Genomic DNA, 15842 nt, shown 5'->3' on the forward strand with positions numbered 1-15842 from the left:
TCACATGGACTACAGCAGTTCAAGAAGGCAGCTCACCACCACCTTCTCAAGGGCAATTAGGGACGGGCAATAAATGCTGGCTCAGCCAGCGAAGCCCCCATACCATGAATACATTTTTAAAAATAACCTAACTCCTAAATACACACCCCCTTTAAGGCAACAGTCCAAAATAGGTTCTAAGTTTACACAAGCCAGCACATTTACTACAATACCCACTCGATAGTGGAATTCCAAAGGCTTTTCTCCAACTTTAGTTACTGGACACCACAGATTTTCACTCACATGGTTGGAAACTTCTGCAAGGCTGTTTCATACACTCCTGTTAGATCTTACATGGGAACCCCAACATGATCTTTAATTCCCCTTTATATATGTTTCTCTCTAATCTGTAAATTCCATTGTTCCATACGTCTTTGCAAATTTACTTTTCCCACAATATAAGAATCTTTCATGTCACCAATGTGACCACTTTTCTTTTGTGGAAAAATAAACACACTGCTTGGCCTTGCTTATCTTTCCAGTTGTAAACGTCCTATCATTCCTTTGAAATCTAAACAAATCCTTCACATATCTAAAAATGCAAATCTCTTTCACACCCTACATGCTAAAACCTCATCCGTGTTTGCTCATTAGCATTTCAAGTACCCTTCTACACCTAACTCCTTTTGATAATTTCAAGCTTGCAGTCTACTTGACTCCAATTAAATCACATAGACAGAATCATCCATACTCACCCCTATAAACCTACTCTACAATAAATCACAATAATATAATGAAAAATATATTATGCTTATGACAATTTGCATCCAGTGTGTATTGAATACAATCTCAGTAAAGGTATAAGCCATTATGATTGATTTGGTAAGCAGTGATTTTATGATTACAGTGCAGTGATTAACATTCAATGCAAATATGCAAATCAACATCATTTTCAGAGAGATTTATAAATGCTTGGACAATATTTACTAAAGAAGTATTCTATTAATGATTTACTTCCTTTGATTTCAAAATGTTGATGACCACTTAGAAAATTCCAGAAATGCAGCCCACTACAGCTTGAGAATTATTTTTCAATATCATCATCGTTCTTGTTCCATTTATCTTTTTCAAAGTACTTTCCCCAATTAGCACATGGAATTGGGTAGAACAAGTTGCTGGACAAGTACCAGATCCCTTTGCATTCTTTGTTAAGGAAGTTATCGAGATTATCAGTTTCACACCATTTCTTCAACATTCGAGTCATCAGGTCAGGACCCTGATGGCCCCAGGTTTCTCCATCATAATTCTCAACGTAATCAGTTAAACACATCTCTGTAAAGGAATGACTGCGGGTAAATCCCAAAGCTGCACCATTAGCATAATTTTCTGATTGTGCACAGATGAAGCTTTGGAACTTCAAGGGCTTGAGTGAAATGACATCCGTGTCCAGATAGATTCCTCCGTACTTCCACAGCAGCGCTATACGACAGGCATCGGATAGCACATAAATCCAGTATTCTTCCATGTCAGGATCTACCTGTATAATAATAGAACAGCAGAATCATCATTTGCAAGTTTTGATATTGAAATGGTCCTTTCTGTCAAATACTGTCCCCTCCTTCCACACAATGATCTCTAGTTGAGGACCAATTACTGAGAGTACTTTGTAACAACCTGCAAGGTGCTACACATGGATAGGAGAACCTGGGCTGGTTTAGCTTTAAACTTGCCTGGTCTTTTGATGGAGAGAAACTGAAGCCTCTTTCCCTACTGCATCCGGCAAAGTCTACATTTTCAATTTGATGGAAACATAGAGATGTCACAAGAGCCAATGTCCTCTGAATCTTGTCACAGTGCTTATCAATTACAAATCTAATTAAAAATGCACAAAAACACCACCTCACGCTTCAGATGAAACTATAGTGAAATGAGTATTTCTGATCACATTATTGCTGAGTTTCATGGCTCATGCTGAAATATTGCTTGCGTAATACACAAAAATGTGTTTTGTTTGAATCCAAAATGTTAAATGTCACAAGGTTGTGTCACTGAATGATCATATACCACATACTCAATAGCTCATCTCACTCTCATGTACTGGATCCTTCACCAAGGTAGGTAAAAGAGACAGCTTACAGCAGACACACTCAGATGTAACCAGCTTAGTAAATTCGGAGTTTATACACTTGTCACAATTCCTGTAGTGAGAGATAACTTTAAAAAAAGATTCAAACTTCGAAATACACATCAAGATTTCATGTTTTAAGATATTTACTTAACAAATGACTGAAAGCATTATTAACTAATGTTATGATCTCAGTAGAGAACAGTCCCTTTTTTGTTAAAAGAAGAAATACAAAATCCCAGTTCTGTACTGAAACAATTAAGCCAAAAGATTTCACAGTGTAAAACAGAAGAAACTTTACTATGTAAGAGTCAAGAAAGCAACCACTAAATACTCTAACACTCAGAATTAACATGAATTAAACATAAATTAACATGCAAATTGTGGTTGATTATAAACTATAAATTGCACAATAAATGGGAAAAACAATGAAGACAGACCTTACAAATTGGTTCAGCAGTTCACTCTGATTTTAGTGATCATACTCAGTCACAAAGTCCTTCAAACTTTCTTCCCCATGAAGAATTACAGCTCTGATCCTTCCAGGAGCTCATCAGATCCTCAGCTAATAGTAACGCACTATGAACCCAAGTTTCATGGGTACAGCCCTCACCACAAATGGCACATGACTGGAGAACTTGTTTCACTCATTCTGGATGGGGTAACTGCACCAACGTTACCTTCAAGTAACAGAAATAGCTACAGCAACATATTCTCAGTTTCTGGATCTGAACTCTGCCTTCTCAACTTGCCTGTTCTGCATCAGTGGACTCATCAACTGCTAATGCTCGGCTTGGGCTGATTTGTGTCCTTTTATATCTTTCAGCCAGGTTCAGTTGCCTAAAAGTTTTGGTTTCCAAACCTCAGTGTTTGTTTCCTTAGAAACTGGGAGGGTCAGTTTCCTTTCTAAGTTTAGTTGCTCAGTTTCCCTTTCTGTATCCTTTTCACTTCAGTTTCAGTTTCTGTTAGGATCTGCCTCAAAAACATAGAAATGAAATTTAAAAACACAGATTCCCTCACGCCAAACACCAACCTTTTTGGCAACTTATACTTGAAACAACAGAATGGAATAATTCCATATCCCCCGTTCCCCATTCCTATCCCAATGGTAAAAAAACAGACACACTTCAGAGGTACACTTTACACTAACCTCTGTGTAGACATTCAATTTTCCCAGATTAAACCCAAAGTGATTCTTGACCCCTAAGGGTTTATTCCTCTTTTCTTTTCTCAGCCTGGTAACTTATAATCTTATAACTGTCTTTCACATTGACGTTTTCTTTTCCAAAGTCTCTCCCTCTAGCCCAAGCTAGGCGACTCTTCCAGCCTTGTTTTAACTCCAAATGAATTTGATCCTTTCAATAGAATGAAAGCTTCTACCGTATTCCAACATGGCAAATCATAGAGGCATTTTTGGTCTCTAGCTGCTCCCTCTCTCCAAACACTGTGATATCCAGTGATATTCTAGGAAAACTTATAACCTAACCTTTCGACTGGTTTCCTTTGCCTCTTTCCCCATGGCAGTATGAATCACATGATCTTCAAAACTAGATAGAAATTCTAGCTAGCTATCCTTGAGAGCCCAATTCCTTTTCATACTGGAACTAAATGGACAGTTTACAGCACAACTGTTTTCAATCTGGTACCCTCAACACTTTTCAGGGGCTTTGGAGACTCTCAGTACCCATTCATAACACACAGGCTGCACCTTCTTCCCAGTAAAACAATCTAAGCATTCTTTTGACCTCTACCAATCAAACCACCCAGGCTTACTGTCAGACTTCAGAAAAGGTCAGATGAACCTTTTCATTTTACCTTCAATTAAAAAAAATTTTCCCTCAAAAAATCTTATCGGCCTCACAATTGTAACACATCGTTGAGTTCCAAGAGGGCAAATAATAGGCAGAATGAATTCAGCATTGAAAAAATACATAAACTCAGATTTTTTTAAAATGTTGCTATTGGGTCACAGGATGTGGGTAATCCTGGCTAGGCCAGTATTTATTGCCCATCCCTAATTGCCCTTGAGAAGGTGGTGGTGCGCCACCTTCTTGAGGCACTGCAGTTCATGTGTTGTTAGAAAGTGCTGTTAGAAAGGGAGTTTCAGGATTTTGACCCAGTGACAGCGAAGGAACAGCGATATATTTCCAAGTCAGGATAGTGTGTGGTTTGGAGGGGAACTTACAGGTGGTGGTATTCCCATGCATCTGCTGCCCTTGTCTGTCTAGGTGTTAAAGGTCTGTCGAAGTAGACTTGGGAGTTGCTGAGTCCATCTTGGAGATGGAACACGCTGGTGCCACTGTGCATGGATGATGGAGGAAGTGAATGTTTAAAGTAATGGTTAGGGTACTGACCAAATGGACTGCTTGGTCATTGAGCTTCGTGAATGTTGTTGGAGATGCACTCATCCGGGCAAGTGGAAAGTATTCCATCACACTCCTGACTTGTGTTGTGTTATGATCCTTGGCCAGATCCCGGGTCATGGTTGGAGACCTGGTTAGGGACCAATAGCATTTTCTTTAAACTAGATAAAGTTTGAGATTCAAGATGCTTACTAATTGAATAAAGTAAAAGTAGCCTTTACTATATAAGATTAGAAAGATAAAATGATTTACAATATCTATTTTATGCTCTAAAAACGGGGTAAGTATGAGGTACATGTGAGTCAACAGGTGAACTGGAATGACAGATGTGACCAAAACAGGTTCCAAGGATTTCTCAACAAGCCACCCAGAGGTTTGTCACATTGTGAACCAACCAATCTTACTGAAACTTTGTCTTTCTCATGAATCTCTGCATTTGAAGATCTCACCTTGGAATTCTCTCCAAAGATTACTCCCACTCGGACAGCTTCAACAATGGCCCACCTTCCAGGGTTCCAATCTTACTTTCCGAGATTCTTTCCCCATGGATATCTGAGTACATCACCTTATAAGCACCATTTCAGATCTTTAGTCATGCCAAGTGGAACACCACTGCTCCAAAGGGGTATGTTTATCCCAATAGCCCACAGCACAGAGTCACCAACCTTAAGCTGCCTTTCTGGATCTTCTGGGCTTCTCTCAAGTCCACTTCACTTAAAGTCTGCCAACTGCGGCCATTTTCATGCTTTTTAGCTTAATTGGGACCTCTTCCTGTCCCTGTCTCTATCACACTTGCAGGCTGAAAAGTGACTGCTTTTGAACTGCAGTTCAACTGACCCTTGAACTGATCTGGTGAACTATCATAACATTCCAAGAGGGTCCCACCCTTGTCATTAGGCAGGAACAAATGTAACAAGCATTGGAACATCCTGTGCCTTAAACGTTACAATCTCCATAGATTGCTGATTTAGCACACAGAATGAATGAATTTAATAACACTTGTAGATGGTGGAAAGGCTTTGGGGAGTAAGGAGAGGAGTTACACTCTGTAGAAGTTTGAAGAGAAAATTGCAGATCTCCATTTTATTGCCCTAACAGGTTATCTGAGACAGCTCACAAAATATTGACTGGAAACCTGAACTGAACTTAAAATAATCAATGCATTTGATCCCAAGATGTAATGGCTTGATGTACCAGACAGGTTTCAACAAGAAACAGAAACTTTATTACAGAGAGCTTTTCAGAAGCTACACACTTGAACAGGATCCTCGACAGGAAAGCTCTGCACCCAGATTACCCACGCTTATAGCTCATTGGGCAGAGTCTCCAAGAATATCATTGATAGACATTGGATGAGGCTATACCCTCAGTTACTACATTCCCTCCCCCTTTAGTCTTTTTACACTTTCTATTTACAGGGAAACATTGAATATCTAACAACATAAAGATATTTACAACTCAGGTAATTAAAGATTAAGTCTCAAAGGTGGTTCTCTTATTCGGTTAGAGCAGCATAGCTCTACCACTTTAGGTTCTTCCACAGGATTGATATGATCAGGAACTACAGTACCAGTTACATTATTGGAAAGTGGAAGTTCAGGGTTTGGCAACTCTACAGAGACATCGGGCATGTCTATTCTAGGTTGATCTGTCACCTCAGGGATTGATGGTTCGATGTTAATCACAGGCGGAATAGTTGGCTATTAGAATGTCAGTCTATTCCTAACATGGTCCACATGTTTTTGAACAATCAGGTATTCCACCTAGAAGGACAAAGGACTAGTTTTGGAGACAATAGTACCAGGAACCCAACAAGGCCTCACTTCCAAAATTCCACTCAAAAACTGTGTCTCCTACAGTAAATCTTTGAGCTTTGCTATGAACATTGTGATTTAATTTTGGATTACTCTAATTCATCTCTGCCTCTCCTCTAAATTTGGAAACACCAGACTTAACCTCGTACGTAGGCGGCGTTTCATCAATAATTCAGACGGTGTTGAACCCGTAGTTGAATGACGCGCATATGATAACCGAGAAGAAAGCGACAAAGTCGAGTTTCTCGAGTGCCTTCTGATAACCTCTTCATCCCAGATTGGAAAGTTTGCACAGCTCTCTCAGCTAAGCCATTTGATGAGGAATGGTATGGGGCTGTTTTAATACGTCTCATTCCATTTAAACTCATGAATCTCTGAAACTCTGCACTGGTAAAGACAGTATTGTTATCAGAAACATTTCCGGGAGGCCATGTACGCTAAAACATTGGTGAAGCTTTTCAGTATTTGCGCTCGATATCAGTGGATCTGACTTTATACACACCCAGCCACTTAGAATGTGCATCTACGTTCAATAAGAACATGGTATCAAAGAATGGTCCTGCATAATCAATATGTTGTCTAACCAGAGGTCGACCAGGCCGTTCCCACAAACGTAGGGGAACTGAAACTTCTGTTGTTGCTGACACTGGAGACAGTGCTTGACCATGCTTTCAATATCACTGTTAATGTCAGACATAGCTTCGGGCGAGCATTTTCATCTTCAATATGCCTGGATGAACACTGTGAAGCTCTGTCAAGAGCGGTTCTCTGCCTTGTGATGGGATGACAGCTCTTGATCCCCACAACAAGATTCCATCTTGACAGCTTAACTCAGGTTTACAGGCATAGAATGGTATTAATTCTTCAGACACTGATGAATTTGACGACCCTTGCAATACAAGGTCTCTGATTTTTGACAAAATTGGATCTCTGTTCATCCAATTTCTAATTTGCTTCACACACAGGTGAAGAATTCAGGAAATCCACTTCTTTTGACACTGGAGCATGTACAATACTATCTCGTAACAGGAGACGACTGAGTGCATCCGCATTTGTAATGTGTAGGCCAGGGCAGTATATAAAAGTGTACTCATACGCAGATAATATCAAAGCCTAATGTTGTAATCTTGCTGATGTTTTGCTGATGTCTTATTCTCACTGAATAAACCCATTAATGGTTTGTGGTCTGACGCAGTGGTGAAATATCTCCATGTAGGTACTAGTCGAAGTTCTTCACTCCGAATATCACTGATAAACCTCCCCTTTCTAGTTGGGAATAACCCTTCTTGGCTGTGGAGAGGGTTCTCAAGACATAGCCATTTGACCTTTCGGATCTATTTTCTATTCTATGTGATAACACAGTTCTTACACCGTAAGGAGAGGCATCACATGTTAATATCAATCCTTTTGTTGGGTTGTAGTGTACCAATAAACACAACAAATATAATAACTTCTTTACTTTCACAAAGGCTTCTTCCTGTTGTGAATTCCATGACCAACGGTGATTCTTTTTTTACCAACAAGTGTAGTGGTGTTAACACTGTTGATAATGCTGTTAACACTGTTTGACAAGACGTAGCTTATCACACCAAGAAAAGACTTGAGTTAGGTTACATTGGATGGAGAGAGTGCATCCTTTTATGTCTGAACTTTCTTTCCTACCAGATGCAAACCCATAGCACCCACCCTGTGACCCAGGTAAGTGACTTCTGGCACTTGGAATGTATATTTCTCTTCCTTTAATCTTACGCAGGCTTCCATGAACTTCCTTAGCACCTCCTCCAGGTTGGCCAAGTGTTCGGTTTTGGTTGACTCTGTAATCGGAATGTCATCTAGGCATACTGCCACTCAGGGAAGTCCTTGCAAAAGATTCTCCATTGTTCTCTGGAAGATAGAGCATGCAGATGATACTCCAAAGGGTAGGCGAGTGTACTGATAAAGGCACTTGTGAAGTTAATAATCACATATTCTCTTGATGTGCTATGCAGTCCTAATTGTTGGTAGGCATGGCTCATATCTAATTTCGTATAGGACTTGCCTCCAGCAAGCTTTGCATATAAGTCGCCTATTCTTGGAATGGGGTACTTTCCTAGCTTTGCTGCCTTCTTCAAAGTCAATTTATAGTCCCCACAAATGCATATGGTTTGGTCAGGCTTAACCACTGGGACTATGGGTGCTGCCCATTCCGAGAATTGGACAGGTTGGATGATGCCCAGCATTTCTAACTGGCACAGTCCTGCATCCACCTTCTGCTTTAAGGCATACGGCATAGGTCTGGCCTTAAAGAAACATGGTGTCACCTGAGGATCCGCACATATCTTTGCTTGCACACCTTTTAACTTCCCTAACTCATCCTGAAATACACTACAAAAACAAAAACAGAATTACCTGGAAAAACTCAGCAGGTCTGGCAGCATCGGTGGAGAAGAAAAGAGTTGACGTTTCGAGTCCTCATGACCCTTCGACAGAACTTGAGTTCGAGTCCTTAGCAGTTCATGAACTCCTCCTGTTCTCGGGTGAAATATCTCAGACCAGTAAAGCTTGATTTTCTGTAGCTAGTTTCGGCTCAGGAGAGTAGCTCCTTCTCTTGGCACTATGATCACTGGAAGTTGGGCTGTCTGTTGCCTATAAGACACTGCACTTTGGCAATGCCCTTTACCTGTATAGATTCTCCAGTGTTTGTCTTCAATTTAGCGATTGCCTGCTCCAGTTTCAGTGGCTGCCTATCTTCAGTTAGGTATTTAAAAGTGTGCTGTCCCACCACTGTGGTTGAGGCTCCCGTATCCACCTCCATCATTAGTGGCTTCTCATTAACTAGGATTGTGACAGTGATAGGTTCGGTTTTTACAGCGGTTATGTTATCCAGGGAATAGATGTCAGTACCAGCAGCTTCGGATTCTGCTCTATTTTTCAGTTCAATCATGTTGGTTTGCTGCTTTATGGGCTGATTTGACTCTGCCCTGCATTGCCTTACTACATGACCTTTCTTATGACACAATGACATTCTGCCTCCTTGAATCTGTAGGTGTCTGGCATGTATGTGGTCACCCCCACATCTATAACAAATTAACTTTCTTGTTTTTCTAACAGCAGATGTTGCCTCTCACTTCAATGCTCTGTCTCTGGTTTTCGTGCCGTTCCCGGTGGTAGGTTCCTGCCCCAAATGAGGAACAGTGCCATGTTGTATGTGTTGTAAAGCCTGCGAGTCTCTCGCAGCACTTTCCATGGCTAGTGCCATTTCCAGGGCGCTTTTCAAATCGAAGTCACCCTCTGTGGGTAAATGGCACTGAATGGCATCATCTTGAACTCCACAAACTGATCTGTCCTGCAGTAAATCATTGAGTGTGCCCCGAAGCCGCAGTGTTTTGTCAACTGCTTCAGTTTCACTATATAGGTTGTGATAGACTCTCCAGGGGCTCTAATTCTGGAATTAAACTTAAATCTTTGCATTGTTACGGATGGCTTCAGCTGGAAATGCATTTTCACGAGGTCCACTAATTCATTAAAGGACTTAGAATTGGGTGCGCTCGGGGTCACGAGGCTGTGAATGAGGTTATATGTCTTCGTATCATATACGCTCAAAAGGATTGCTTCCTGCTTCTCCTCTGTGGTAGTTTCGCTTGCTATGAAATAAAAACCAAGGTGCTCTACATACTGGCTCAAGTCTTTCATAGTCACTTCACAAGGATTGATTCTGCCAAAGAGTGGCATGACCAGTGAGTAGTCTTCTCTTGTTTCTTAATATTTGATGCACTCACATTTACAAGGTGCAGCGTTGGAGCTATGTTACCCTCATTGTCAAATGTAATGATGTGATGTACTGGGCAGGCTTCAACAAGATGCAGAAGCTTTATTACAGGGAGCTTTTCAGAGGCTACATGCTTGAACAGGATCCTTGACAGGAAAGTTCCACCCCCCAGTTTACCCGCACTTAGGGCTCATTGGTTGGAGTTTCCAAGAACATCACATGACCCCTGATAGACGGAAGGAGAGGTGATACCCGCAGTTACTGCATAAGACTAGTCAAGCATCTAAACAGCTGGGATTTTCCAATTGGTATCATTTGAATTTGGGAATATTGCTCTTTGATAGAACAGACACCAAATTATTGTTCCCTAGCTCAAAAAGCAGCCAGCAAGAAAGCACCATGAATGCTGGAACAAGATAAAAACATAAGCCAGCTATGGATTTCTTTGGAGGGTTGGGGGGGATAATGGCAAAATATTGGTCTCTAGTCTACCATATAATTAAAAGATCTCAATTCAAAATAACACCGGTTCCTGTCTATGTCTCTTAGTGTTGAGAACTGGTTGGTCACATCTGCCACCTGCTGCAGGATTTGGTGTCAGGGGGACATGGAGAGCATCCACTGCCAATGGTCGTGAAAGTGACTGCGGTGCTTAATTTCTACACTAGTGCCTCCTTTCAGGGCTCCACAGGTGACCTCTGTGGGATATCACAATCTGCCACCCATGGATGCCATCTTTGCAAAGGCACACACCTTTGTGCATTTCCCCCGGGACTGGGACAGCCAGGATGTAAGAGCCATTGGATTTGCCCAGATCTCGGGTTTCCCACAGGTGCAGGGTGCGATTGACTGCACTCACATGGTGCTCAGGTCTCTGTCACAACACGTGGTGAACTACATCAACCACAAGGGGTGCCACTCGCTGAATGTGCAGCTGGTGTGCAACCACCAGAAACACATCCTGCAGGTGGGCACACAGTTTCCAGGGAGTGTGCATGACTCCTACATCCTCAGTTGGTCACAGATTCCTGAAGACTTCCAGGATCCACAGAGGCTGCAGGGTTGGTTCCTCAGGGACAAGGGCTACCCGCAGAGGCCATGGCTGATGACACCCATGTGGCAGCTTCAGACTGCAGCAGAGTGACGCTATAATGATGCTCATGTAGCAGCTCGCAACTTGGTGGAGCAGACCATTGGGATGCTGAAGATGAGATTCCGGTGCCTGGACCGGTCTGGTGGAGTCCTGCAATACAGTCGGCGGAGGGTGTCACACATCATCGTCGCCTGCTGCACCATTTACAACCTGGCGCTGCAACTTGGAGAGGAGCTGGAGGTCTCCCCCCATGAAGAGCACACTGATGGGGATCAGCGTGAGGAGGTTCCCGAAGGCGAGAATGACGGTGATGAGACCCTCACACTGGTGAGACGAGGCAGGCACACTAAGGAGGCCCTCATAGCTGCCAGATTTGTGCAGGATGACGACGACATGCAGTGAGGTGTCCCCGTAGATCCTCACATTGCATCTGTGAACATTTGACTCCAGTCTGGCTTATGGCAGCGCCAACGCCGTCTGTGTGAATGCTCCTGTCATGGAGACACAGTGGAGGCCCTAATAGTCCCTTGATCGCAGGAGGATGATGACAATATGCAGTGAGGACATTCCATAGATCTTCACAGAGCCTCTGAGAATGTCTGACTCCTGTCTGGCCGAGGGCAGCTCACTTGCGGTCCACGACCAGGGCCATCTCAGAGATGCAGCTGTGAAACTTTAGAAGCATCTGATCCTTTGTCCACCTTCAGCACCTGACCCCTTCAGGAGCACAGTGTCAGTGGTCAGAGATGCTGAAGAGATGGGGGCCAGCCCCACCTTAAAGGTGCTGAGAGCACACAGAGAGAATGAGGGAACTCTGTGACACCTGCTCACTACATTCTAGCAGCAATGACCAGCACCATCGAGGTGCAGACATCAGGAATGTGTCCAGGGAGTGTGAGGCCGGAACATCACTTTGATCTGAAGGCTGCACAGAGCACAGGGAAGAGGCCCTGGACTGAGACACCTGCCTTTATCTTGTGCAGAAAGGTTTCACATCTGAGTGACAAGAACGCTGCTCATCAGAACAAGGAGGCATGGGCAGGGAGACAATCTTGGGAGTATATTGACAATAGTGAACATTATGTACAAGTGACCAACACCCATGCCCAGGCTGAGCACTACATCTCCTTAAGTGGGCGATCGAGGGGGGAGTCCCGCCCGTTTGTTTGTCCCTCTTTCGCGGCTACGTTCACGGCCGGGTGTCCCTAGAGAGGGAGCACATGGTGTCTGCCGGCACTCTCGAGGCCTTCCGTGCTCAGTGGGCACCGCAGGGACTGGGGTGTTTTATTGACCCCTTTAATCACATTTTGGTTTAAAGTTTGTAAGTTTCCTTTAAACTTTGTCCTTGGTTTTACAGCTGACCTGACTTAGGGGCTGTGTTTGATTAATCCTTTATTTTGTTAATTTAGTATAATTGGTTTAACTCCAAAAGAGTTACATCTCCTTAACCTTTTTAACCCTGCCGCTACCTCTTGGTTCTCCCCGGACATTCACAGTAGAGGTGGAGGCAGCCTGCTGACTGTAACGTCCTGTCTGTGATGACTTTGATGGGTGTTCTCTGGGAGGGCCGAGACCTGCTTTCGAGGTCCTGCTGTGTGGCAGTGGCACCCTCCTCGGCCTGTGGAGCTGGAGATACTGAGATCACAGGAAGAGGGGATTTGGATGGGTCAGACACTCCCGGAGTCACCTGGGTGGATGGCCCTGGAGTGTTTACCTGCTGATCCTCCTCCCTATGGGTGCCTGAGGGCTCCTTGCTGACTCCTTTAGGATAAGGGAAGCTGGAGTGAGATTGAGCTGCCCTGCACCCTTCTCACGTACACAATTGGAGGCCAGCTATGGTCTGAGTGATGGATTTGAGCTCGCACAGCGGTGCAGGAGTGACATCCTGGTCCAATATCTCCATGGCGGCCACCATTCTACCAGTGTTGACCTTGGTGTGTTGCAATGCCGGTGCTATCACTCAGCCTGAAGGTGGACAGAATCCTCCCACGTCCCTTGCAACCTGAGGAGTGCAGCGGACATCCCTTCCTGATGTTCCCGAGCTTGCCTTTGCAGCTCCAGCAACTGTGACATGATCGAGTCCAGAGGCTCGTCATCTGACTCGGACTCAGCAACGTTCTGGCCTCCAGCAGTCCTGAGTGCCAGGGACCTGGGAATTCCCTGCCTCCGCCTGCTGTGGATCAGACAGTATGATGTGCTCACCAGATTGTGATCCCAAGGCTACTCTAAAGCTAGCTCCTGCCGAGGTGAGTGTCTCTGCACTGGTGGAGGGTGTGGGTGAGTGCTGTGACGGGACTTCAGGGAGGGGGCCTTCAGATTCCTCTTTAGAGATTTCTTCGGGGTTTGACTGGAGGCCCTGGGTCATGAATTCCATTGGCTGTTTGGCAGGTGTACCTGTGAAAGCAAGGGGAGATAATTAGTGCATGGCAGTGGCCTGTGAAACAGGACATATCACTCAGAGCATGGCTGTCTGATGGATGTTGCACTGCTGGGTCCTCACTTGGTAGAGCAGCACCGACCTCACGGTCAACACAGGACTGTTCCCGGTCATCGCTGGCCAGCTGGATGGCTCTGTTTACAAAGTCCGTGGGGACTTTAATCCCTGGCATTCCTCCAGCTGTCTGTGACCTTTCCCTCCTGTTGTTAGCCAGTTTGTCCTGCATGGATAGAGATGGAGAGAATGTATCAGGACGCCTGCCAGGCCAGGTGATAAGTATGCCTGGCATGTGTGGGTGGTGAGTGGTCCCATGGATGGGATGAGGACAATGACGGTGTGTGTGAGAGAGTATATGGTGATGTCCCTTGCACTGGCAGTGAGTGAGGGCCCTGTGGAAGTGTGATGGGTTTGTGAGTGTGTGAGTTGAGAGTGATGAAAAGAGTGACTTATCCTGGCGGAACGGAGGAGATCATACATCCTTCTGCGGCACTGGGTGGCTGTCCCCTTCTGAATGGTGTTGGCACTGACCACCGCTGCCACTGCCTCCCAAGCCGGGTTAATGCTTTTGCTGCCCATTCTATGGACAGAACAGAGGTGGAGGGCATCCACAGCGTCCAAAAGCGCTTCAGGGATGCGTCACTGAACCTGGGGGCTGTAGTATTCTTCAGTTTCAGGGCCATGTCTTCCATACAGCAGCAGAGGTCTGGAAACGCTGAGATGTGTGCTCGCGGCTGGACTTTAAATATGGCGTCTGGTGTGATGTAACAGTAGGGTGATGGTAGGCGGGCGAATGAGAACCCACCCCCACCATGGAAACGGCAGGTTTCCCGGGAATGCATAAATAATGTGGATTTGGGATGATATGACGTGAAAATCTGCCATCGTGGCCAATGGGTAAAGTGTCGTTTTATCTGCCTGTTACTGTACTTAGTGCAAACCTGGTACAATTCCGCCCATTCTCCGAACTAGGAAGTTTCCAAACTAATAGTCCCTATGGGTGGAATTTTGCATTTGACGGGAGAGCAGGGAGCTGATCCCTGCTGCCGAAACGGGCCGCGCCGCCATTTTGCACAGGTGGGCCAATTAAGGTCCGCCCAGCGGGGTTCCGACTCCCGTGTTCATCAGGAAAATTAAATCGGTGGCGGGCGTGTTCAGACCGCCGGTTCCAAAGGGGAACCAACAGTCTGTATAAAGAATGGCCAGGCTGTTGACCATGGCCAGTCATCGGGCAGCACAAGAGGTGAGGGCAGAGGAGGAGGTGGGGGGGAGGCTGCAGGATAGGCCAGCAGGAGGGCCACTGTGCCCCTCGGTTCTCAGATGCCTGCCTTGCTGTCCTCCTCCAAGAGGTGTTCAACCATCGAGATGTCTTGTTTCCAGAGGATGGGAGGAGGAGGGCCCCCCACATCACCAGGCAGGCGTGGCAGGAGGTGATGGTGGCTGTAAGCTCCCATGACGATGTGCGGTGCACAGGAACGTGGTGCTGCAAGAGCTTCAATGATTTGCTGTGCACTGGAAGGGTGAGTACCGTGTCAGCCTTGGCCATTTGACCCAGCAGGTAGCCTTAGCCTTTGAGGTCCCCCCACCTCCCCCGCACGTCCTAGTGTCGTTACTGCATTGGGCATTTGGCACACGCTGGGTGGGCAAACAGATAGTGACCATGCCTTAGTGGCTGAGGAGAAGATGGATTCTCCCTGCAGCATATGTTGGTGTTTGTCATATTTGAGTAGTCTGGGGGCAGCCTGCAGGGGAGGCAGCTAGACACATAGTCAGAACTCCAACAGATTGATGGTGATGAGATGGTGGAAGGGGGCCTCAAGGTGTCGTGGCCAAGAGCCATCTGCTGGCCTTGGTGCTGCACCTAGTTGTGCCTTCTTGCCATGGGCGCTAATACCCATGTGTTATTCAAAGTGATGGACGCCGAATGTGTCCAAGGTGGTCGTTGGGGGAGGGGGTTGGGAGCAGCCATACTATCTTCTGGTGACTGATCACCAGTAGTGTGGACAGGAGCCGCTGGAGGCCTCAGATGGGCCACTGTAGTTGGGGTGCGTCATGTGTGTGCAGAGTACATGAGCGATCAGTCCTAATAAATGCTCTTCCCTGTTCTGCAGGCAAAAACAGAGAGCAATATGCGGGAGCGGCAGCAGACTGGTAGTGGGCACGCTGTGCTGCAGCACCTCACCACCTACGAGGAGCAGGCCATGGAGCTGGGGAGGAGGCAGGCAGCCAAGTCGGCAGGTGTCGGTGAGGCTGGGGTCCAGCGGCCAGGCACTTGAGGGCCACAGT

The 15842-nt window shown here is 45.4% G+C and overlaps 1 pseudogene; it reads right to left on the reverse strand.

The window, feature by feature from the left end:
* Positions 1-931: 931 nt before the first annotated feature.
* Positions 932-15842, reverse strand: part of LOC121287885 — a 29974-nt pseudogene continuing 15063 nt past the window's right edge.

Source organism: Carcharodon carcharias, chromosome 2 (genome assembly GCF_017639515.1).
Source record: "Carcharodon carcharias isolate sCarCar2 chromosome 2, sCarCar2.pri, whole genome shotgun sequence".
NCBI classification, from domain to species: Eukaryota; Metazoa; Chordata; class Chondrichthyes; order Lamniformes; family Lamnidae; genus Carcharodon; species Carcharodon carcharias.